Here is a 7926-nt window from a genome sequence, read left to right as displayed (position 1 = left end):
GTGAAAAACGGGTTGTGCCGGGGAAAAACCGATCCCCGAGCAGCCCGGAAGGACGGCTAAGCGAATCATAGCTTGGAGGCGCCGGACACGAATTCCATGTCAATATAAAAGAATCATAGCACTTACATGTATGGGCGTCATCTATGGTACATGCAGAATGCCGAAGCTGAAGAAAAAAGGGGAGCTGAACTCAGGTCTGTCCTCCCCTTTTATACGGACCGAGGTGAGGCCCACGTCACGTGGGCGTGGACTATTGGTCTTCAGAATGCGCGTACGCGCATGAGGGTACCCATCTGCGATAGCCTTAGAGGGCGGAGCTTACACGAAATAGAACAGGGGTAAACCAAGTAAAGCAAGGAGTCTGTGGAGCAATAAAAACGAGGAATTAAGACCAAAGTGTTGCAGTTTTATTTTAAATAGACCATAAGTGCATGATTTAGATGTGAAAAAGAAGGATTTAAAAGCATGATATGATACCTTTAATAATTTTTCAGACATCATATTTTCCCTTGCAGCTTTGTAAAATCCAAATATTTGTACATTTTTTGCACTTTTAAGCAAACAGAAAAGTGGCTTGTGGGGAAATTCTACAAAAAATATAACTGCTTCTTTATTACCAGAAACACCATACAGAAGGGTAATAAAACATGAACTTGTATCTAGTCATTAAAGAAATGTCTCCAGTATTTAATAATTATAATAATCATCTACTTCATGTATATTGTTTATTTTTGGAAATGTTAACCAAATTTAAAGTCATAAGCATTACTTCTTTCTTATAAAAGTAGTATTAAAAACAGGTCCAGTCTCTGAGCTTTGACCTCTGCTGATAMATGTCACCTTTTGAAAATCTGTATCCATCTGTCTGTGCACAAATAATAATAATGTATTGGCAAAATACAGCCGCTGCTTGAAGTGCCCATGAACTGAGTCTGCACCAAATCAATGAAAAGATACAAAAATGTGAGAAGAAGATGAAGAGAAAACCGATGTCTGGGCCTTGAGGGCTAAGATCCACAACAACATCACCCCGGACTCTTATCTCTGGACACATCTTTCCCCTGAGAGGATTCCTCACTCCAGCACACAGCAGGATTCAAAGGTATACAGTATCAGGTGCATGACTCTAGGGTTAGTGGAATCTACAACCCAGCAGAGTCAGCTGGAAAAACTCTGACACAGAGGTGCACATCATGTGAACAATGTAACACACAAACAAACGTGTTCTTGCTGTTAAATGATTACTGACACAACAGGCTTGTGATTTCAGAAACACAAGATTTTTGTCAARCAGAAGAAAAACTATGATCAGCAATATCTCTCTCCTAATTTATTTCTCTAAATTAATCAACTGAGCACATTTTAACTTGGTTWATGCTGAGGGATGATGCATAAAATGCTGCATCTCTGGAAAAAWAAGTGGATCAAATACCAGTCAATTTTCCTCTCATTAACCTTTGGTTCATTCCTTAATGTGTCACAGGCCAAAGGCCATTGTAATCTCTCTCAATGGACACGCTGTTCTTGATCAATAGGCTTCTTGCTCAGCAGCTCACATTGTTTTATTTTCCTGCTTGTGTTCCAGGGTAAGGTGTGAAAGGATCATTCCAAGTCTCAAAGGAGAGGCCTCTTTCAATATCCTCAAAGTAGCGGATCCCACCCACTCAATTGTTCTCCACATAATCATACAAAAAGATTCAGGAAGAGTTGTTTTTTATTGTTGTTGTGTTTTTCCTCTGCCGAACAATGCCCTTCCGCCACAGGGTCCCATAACGGCCCACCGGTCTGCGCTCAGCTCACCTCCACCCCTCATCCCACCCTCGCTATCTCGTTTTTCTCATCTGGTCCCGGCCCACTTCCACATCTACATCCCATTGTCTGAGCGACGGCAGCACGCGCAGGGCTGCGGCCAGTCCAAACACACTCATCTCTCTTTCTGGACGCTCGCCAGCGCGCTTTGAAAAATGTCAACTTTGTTCCTTTTCAAATCAATTTAACAGTCGAGATTCAATTGTGAACAAAGATGGCGGTCTCTCCGCCTCTCGATTAAGGCGTTTATTTATTCGCTTGGCTTCTTTTATGTGTGTGTGTGTGTAATTTTATGTTGGGATCCATGTGTACATGCGTCGGGAAAACCAAATCCCAATCCATCATGCATTCCCCTGAGGTGAGCCAGGGAGTGTGCGTGTGTTTGTCACTGTCCCCTGTCAGGAAAGAGGGTTGGAGTGAGTTCTCCGGGCAAACCCCCTTCGGCTGAGGAAGTGCTCCTCTATATTGGCCTCTTTGTGACTCGCTAATCGAGCTTTCCTGTCAGCAGGCTGCACAGTCCCAGTGCAGGGTGCACTACGTGATACAGACCCACTCCGGTGCTCCAAGGGAAGTTCTGGGATCTGCAGATAACGGCACAACTCCCTCCTCTAACACGCAGAGCAGCGTTGCCTCGCTCTGTCTCTTCTGTAACAAAATAGCAACATATTCAAACAGAAAAAAAATCAAACAAAAACTTATTTTTTGCAGCAATCTGGCCAGACGTCTCATTTTGATTGACTGTAATACACTTAAAGTACTTTAAAATGAGTAGCCCAAGAATGCTGGGTAACAGATAAATAACTTGTTAAAATATATTTGTAGTTAGACAGGGTAAATTTGGTTCGCTTTATGGACTCAGTCTAATCTGAGTCATTCACTAAAGTGATTTATTTCACTTGTGTCACTTGCGCTGCACCTCCTTTATTTTCCACAAACCAAACAAAAAAAATGTATAAATGATGAAACAAAACAAATAGTGTAAATTGTACAWGTCAGATATATGTTACCCCAAAAAATTTACTTATTACATGTATGCATGTAAAACCTTTGTAGATGTGTACAACATAACAACATAAACAAATCATCTGAGTCTGCAGAGTTTTTGGGGAATCAGCTGTTTTTTTGAATATCCTAACTCAAACTTAGCAGCAGTTTTCCAGGTTTGTTGAGACTCGTGAGTCCTGATTCAGTGTGAGAATTTGAATCATTAACCTGGGTGAATCACCTGACCAGAACTGTTTGAAACATGTGTCTTTTCTTTTACGTTAACTGTTCTGCTTCATTGGCTCATTAATTAAAGTAGACCGTCCATCTGAATTTTACTCCTCATGATGAATTTTCATTTAATTTAGCCCTCTTATCACATAACTGTGATAAATGCACATTATTATCTGGGAATGATCATTTATGTTGCCTCTGTCTGTCAAACAGGAGAGTGTGAATAAAAAAATATGTACTAATCTAAATATACTGAGTTGACAGATGATTTGAACCTGTGATTATTACAAAACTTAATGCTGTCAGTTGAGAAAAGTCACTGCCTTGTGAAGTTGGAGTCACAATTCTTTTCTGTCTGAGTGAAAAAAACATTTTGGTTATGTGTTCATCTCTCACTAAAGATGYTCTTGTTTGTACAGTTTAATAAAATGCCCAGACGGCCGACCTAAGGCCTCTTTGCATTTACAGAAGACTCTATGATATTGAAAACCAAAGTTTGTGGATCTGAACGTTTTGATGCCGAAGCTCTAAAAGCATTAATCACATACTTTACTGTGGTTGCACAAAACCTCTGCACTCTGCCAGCTTATTAAATCTTTATTCTGAAAAACCATGAAGTGAGTCCCTTTTTGAATACCACAAGTATTATTTGATGAGAAAGATTTTTTTGTGCAACTTCTTAACACAAGTTGTTTAATTTGTTTTTGTGCAGCTGCGCTTCTTAAAAACTTTCACAAAAGAAAAAGTTGTTATAATTTTATCCATTTGGTACAAACACTTACTCACCTCTTACAGTCAAATAATTTGACACAGAAATGTTTTTTCCTTTTGCTGTGAACAGTCATCATTGTGTCTCATGCTTAACAAACAACTTGAATGAGAGAGGCTGTTCCCAGCATTGCCAGGAAAAGACGACAATCAGGTGCAGCTCAGAAATCAGTGGATTATTCTGACTTTTACTGGTGACATTTTCCAGCAGCATATGGCGGTAGGCTCATGGGAGAGCAGAGGTTTTTGATGAATACTTGAGTCATCCGGACCAAAGGACAGTGCTGCTGCCTTCTGTTTGTACCTTGTGAAATGATAATGTGGCCTCAACAAGATTTTGAAGCTAATAAGCTGCTGTTTTTAGCCGCAAGAATGAAAAACAACTACTGCTGTTGTGCTTTGGGTCTTCTCAGTGAATGTCAACCGTTTTTTTCCCAAACATGTTTATGTTATATCCAAGTAAAATGTATGCATTGAAAGTGAAAGAAAAAGTGTTTTCATTGACTAAAACAAAAAAAAAAAGCCTGAGGTTTATCATGTGAAAGTTTGAACTAAGCGAAAATCCCGTGAACTTAACAAGCCTCCAATTATTCAAAAAAATAGAAAGAAAACAAAACTTTTTACCACTTTTAAGACAAAAAATATATTATCTAATATGTGCACAGAAACCTGAAAAGTAATGAGTTCAAAATCACACAAATTATGGCTGCAAARAATGTGCTATCATAGCATTATCTTTAAAAAGGAAAACAATGCAGATCAATCTGTGAAAAACAAAACATGAACAGGTATTTCAGCAGAAATATTAAATACTTTAAAAGTGAGGGCTAATGTCATTTTGTCAGAGTATTTAGGCCTTTGTGGTTATTCTAATTTTATGTTTTTTTATTTTTGTTTGTTTGATGGTTTGGGAAAATCTCATTTTTATTTTAAAGCTTGGTACACATCTACATCAGATGTCCCACTCAGGTTAGCCCACCTCAACCATCATTAATTTCACCATTAGAAAGAGAAATACATTTATTCTTTGTCTTTGTGTCTATCTATATTGTGCATCATCTGAAGAATAAAAAGTGAACACATGGTGCAACATGCCGCCCATAAACATTTTCCGTGTTTAATCGCACATACGAATGATTTGTGTCGCACAAAAATAAGTCAGAGTTGCAACAATATTGAAGCATCAGCTCTGCCTTCAGCTGTATTAGGACTGAAAAAATGTGCCCATGGCCCCTGTTATGGCACACCCCCTACCCAAGAGGTCGTGTCCCACAGTTTGAGAATTTACTATTTATACTATCTAGACTACACCATTATTGTTGCATCCTCTTTATAATTCCAGTCTACACTGTTTTGGAATRTGCCCATCATGACTGTCAGAATTTATAAGGTGAATTATCACCTATACTTTTAAATRTAAAGGCATCATATTTTGATACAGCTAAAAGCTTGATTGTGAGAAGCTGTGGGGAAAAACCCACACTCATTTGTTTTCCACCGTTTCTGTGATCAAAATCAGTGTGAAAAGGGTAAAACAGAAATTAATTATCCATATGAAGTAAATGTACTGGAAAACATAATTTATGAAACAATTACGAAAATGGTGTTCTTAAGTGAAAAAAATAAAAATCATTGGATTACTCCTTTAGGATTTTAGGCCCGGTTAGAGTGTGGGAACATACAAAGCTAGGTATTTTAGGTTTCAGCTTGGGAGGGAAAAGACAATGGATGTGGCGGGATTTGCTTTCAGTGGGATTGGAGTTATGAAAGCTTGGCGTAGCAGACACAAAGGTTAAATGTTTTCTGGTGATTAAAGCATTTAGGAGGTGAGACCTTGACTCTTGTTGATGAGGTTTGTTATATGATACAGCACATCAGCATTTATTAAAAGAACAAACATAGAATTACAGAAGTTTTTTTTTTGTAAAATAAGAGGGAAGCACATCCTCATTGTCCAAATCATTTTAAAATGTGTTTGGTCATTCTTGGAAGTTTGCCAAGTTTGATGAAAAGAAAGGAAGGTTAGAAGAAAAKAGATGTTTTTGACAGTTTTGATGTCCTTTGAGGGGCAAGTGGAAACACTGTGCTGACTGTGTTGTGGAGCAGCTCTACTGTGTTGCAGAGGGAAAATAAGGGTCCTCTTTTTAAAAACAAGTTTCTTCCCTTTTCACTAGAAAACCTTTAGAATTAAAGCAAGTCTAAAAATAACACTTTTTAAGTCAAGAGCCTGATAAAAAGGGGACCACTGGGGGAAAAGAGAACTGAAAGTGTAGACGGGTACAAAGTGCTAGCCAAGGAGCTGCTTAGGACAAGTGGATATTCAAACAGCCTAGAAACCATCAATATTGTGTTAAAGCCCCCGGTACAAAAAAAAACTGCTTCTAGTTATACAGAGTAAGTGATATTTATGTTTTCACTCTTCAAACTACTTGTAACACATTTAGCATTCCCAACAGTTTATCACTGATGTCATGTGTGTATGTTTAAATATTCAACATAACAATCAGAATATATTTAATTTAATGAACAATTTTATTTTTTTTCACATGATKGAATGTGTTTAAATTCAACAAGTTCACACAGGTATTTGTTAACACAAATTAAAATTATCTGGAGTCAGTTTGATTCAATATATCTGYTGTTTAGTCAGAAATCGGTTTCAGTTTGTCTTGCTTTCTGCTCTCCTGCACACCTGCTTCCAATTTGCTAATCAGCACACCTGCCCAGGAGTGGGACCCTCTTTACACTATTACAAATACATATATTTTCAAATTAGATATTTTCTCCTGCTCTTTGCAAGTCTCATTGACACAAAAGTGGAGGTTTTAGTGAAGAAAACACAATATTTTTAAAACAATTTACAAATTGAAAAAGGGTTTTTATGTAGATAAAAGATACCAACATTTTCCAAAAACAATGACATTAATACATGYCCTTAAAATAAACCGATTTAGAGCTTATTTTGCAGATTTTTCTTCATCTCGCATTTGACTGTGTGTTGAAATAGGTTATAACTGAGAGAAAACTTGAAAAAGTATCAGTAAAAAATACTTTTGTTTATTATTTCTCTGTATTTTGATATGCTGATAGCGTGGAAGTTTTACCTCATGGTACAGCATGATATKTCAGTGCTTTTGAGCAAAATGTGTGATTGAAGAAAAACTATATAAAGAAAGGAACAAAAAACATAGCGAGATGTTAGTCTGTTGTTCCCCTCAATTCATACAAATGCTGAGGTAGTTTTGCTTTTTGTTWTCTGTTTTCTTGAGTTTCACCTGCTGATTGTGAGATTATTCAGCCCATGTTCAGTCCTGTTTATTGTTCTTCAGCTTTCTGAATCTCTCTTGGTTTTCAGTATTTATTTATTTATTTATTTATTGGCCAGTATCTCCTTGCCTGCATTTGGGTCCTTCTATCACACACAGTGACAAGTTAACTGAAAAAAAATATTGCTGTAAAACTCTAAATTGATATCATCTTAATTCCTAATTGTCTAACCTGATAAATATAATTAGTTTCTAAAAGTAGCTAAAGAAAAGACACTCTGGCAGTTTGAAACATTTTTGTTGAGTTTTTGTGCTTCAGTTATAGATTGAAATGCTYGACCTAGACTTTGTTTTTTCCACCCATCTATTTTATTTTATCAGGTTTTTCCTTTCTGGGTTAGGGTGGAGCTGCTGACTATCTTCAGTAGTCATTGTGTGAGAGGAACTTCAGACAAGTTCACTTTTTTTAAACCTCTGCCTCGTTGGAAAAATAATTTGTTAGGATGAAAGCATTTTTTACCATTCATATTCTTAAGCATTCACCAAAAATTGGGAACCAAAAAAAAAAAAAATACATACTTGTGGTGACAATATATATGAACTCATTCAATTGCTTTAAATTTGTTAAATATGTTAGGATTATAACAAGAATAATGCTGGTGTCTCATTTCATCAGACTTATRTTTATTGTCATCGATGTCATCATTCAAAACTCCTCCTTCTGATTGGCCCAGTTGAAATTCTATCAGAGAAGTGGGAAAAAGCCCAGACTAAAGGGGACATCCATCCATCCATCCATCCATCCATCCATCCATCCATCCATCCATCCATCCATCCATCCATCCATCCATCCATCCATCCATCC

At 37.2% G+C, this 7926-nt stretch overlaps 1 long non-coding RNA gene across 1 annotated transcript in view; it reads left to right on the top strand.

The window, feature by feature from the left end:
• The window catches only part of LOC106514268 (uncharacterized), a 43971-nt gene that overhangs the window by 35707 nt on the left and 338 nt on the right, over window positions 1-7926 (top strand). The gene's annotated exons all lie outside the window — the stretch shown is intronic.

The sequence above is a fragment of the Austrofundulus limnaeus genome, unplaced genomic scaffold, assembly GCF_001266775.1.
Source record: "Austrofundulus limnaeus strain Quisiro unplaced genomic scaffold, Austrofundulus_limnaeus-1.0 Scaffold19, whole genome shotgun sequence".
Taxonomy (NCBI): domain Eukaryota; kingdom Metazoa; phylum Chordata; class Actinopteri; order Cyprinodontiformes; family Rivulidae; genus Austrofundulus; species Austrofundulus limnaeus.
This window is presented reverse-complemented; position numbering and strand designations above follow the sequence as displayed.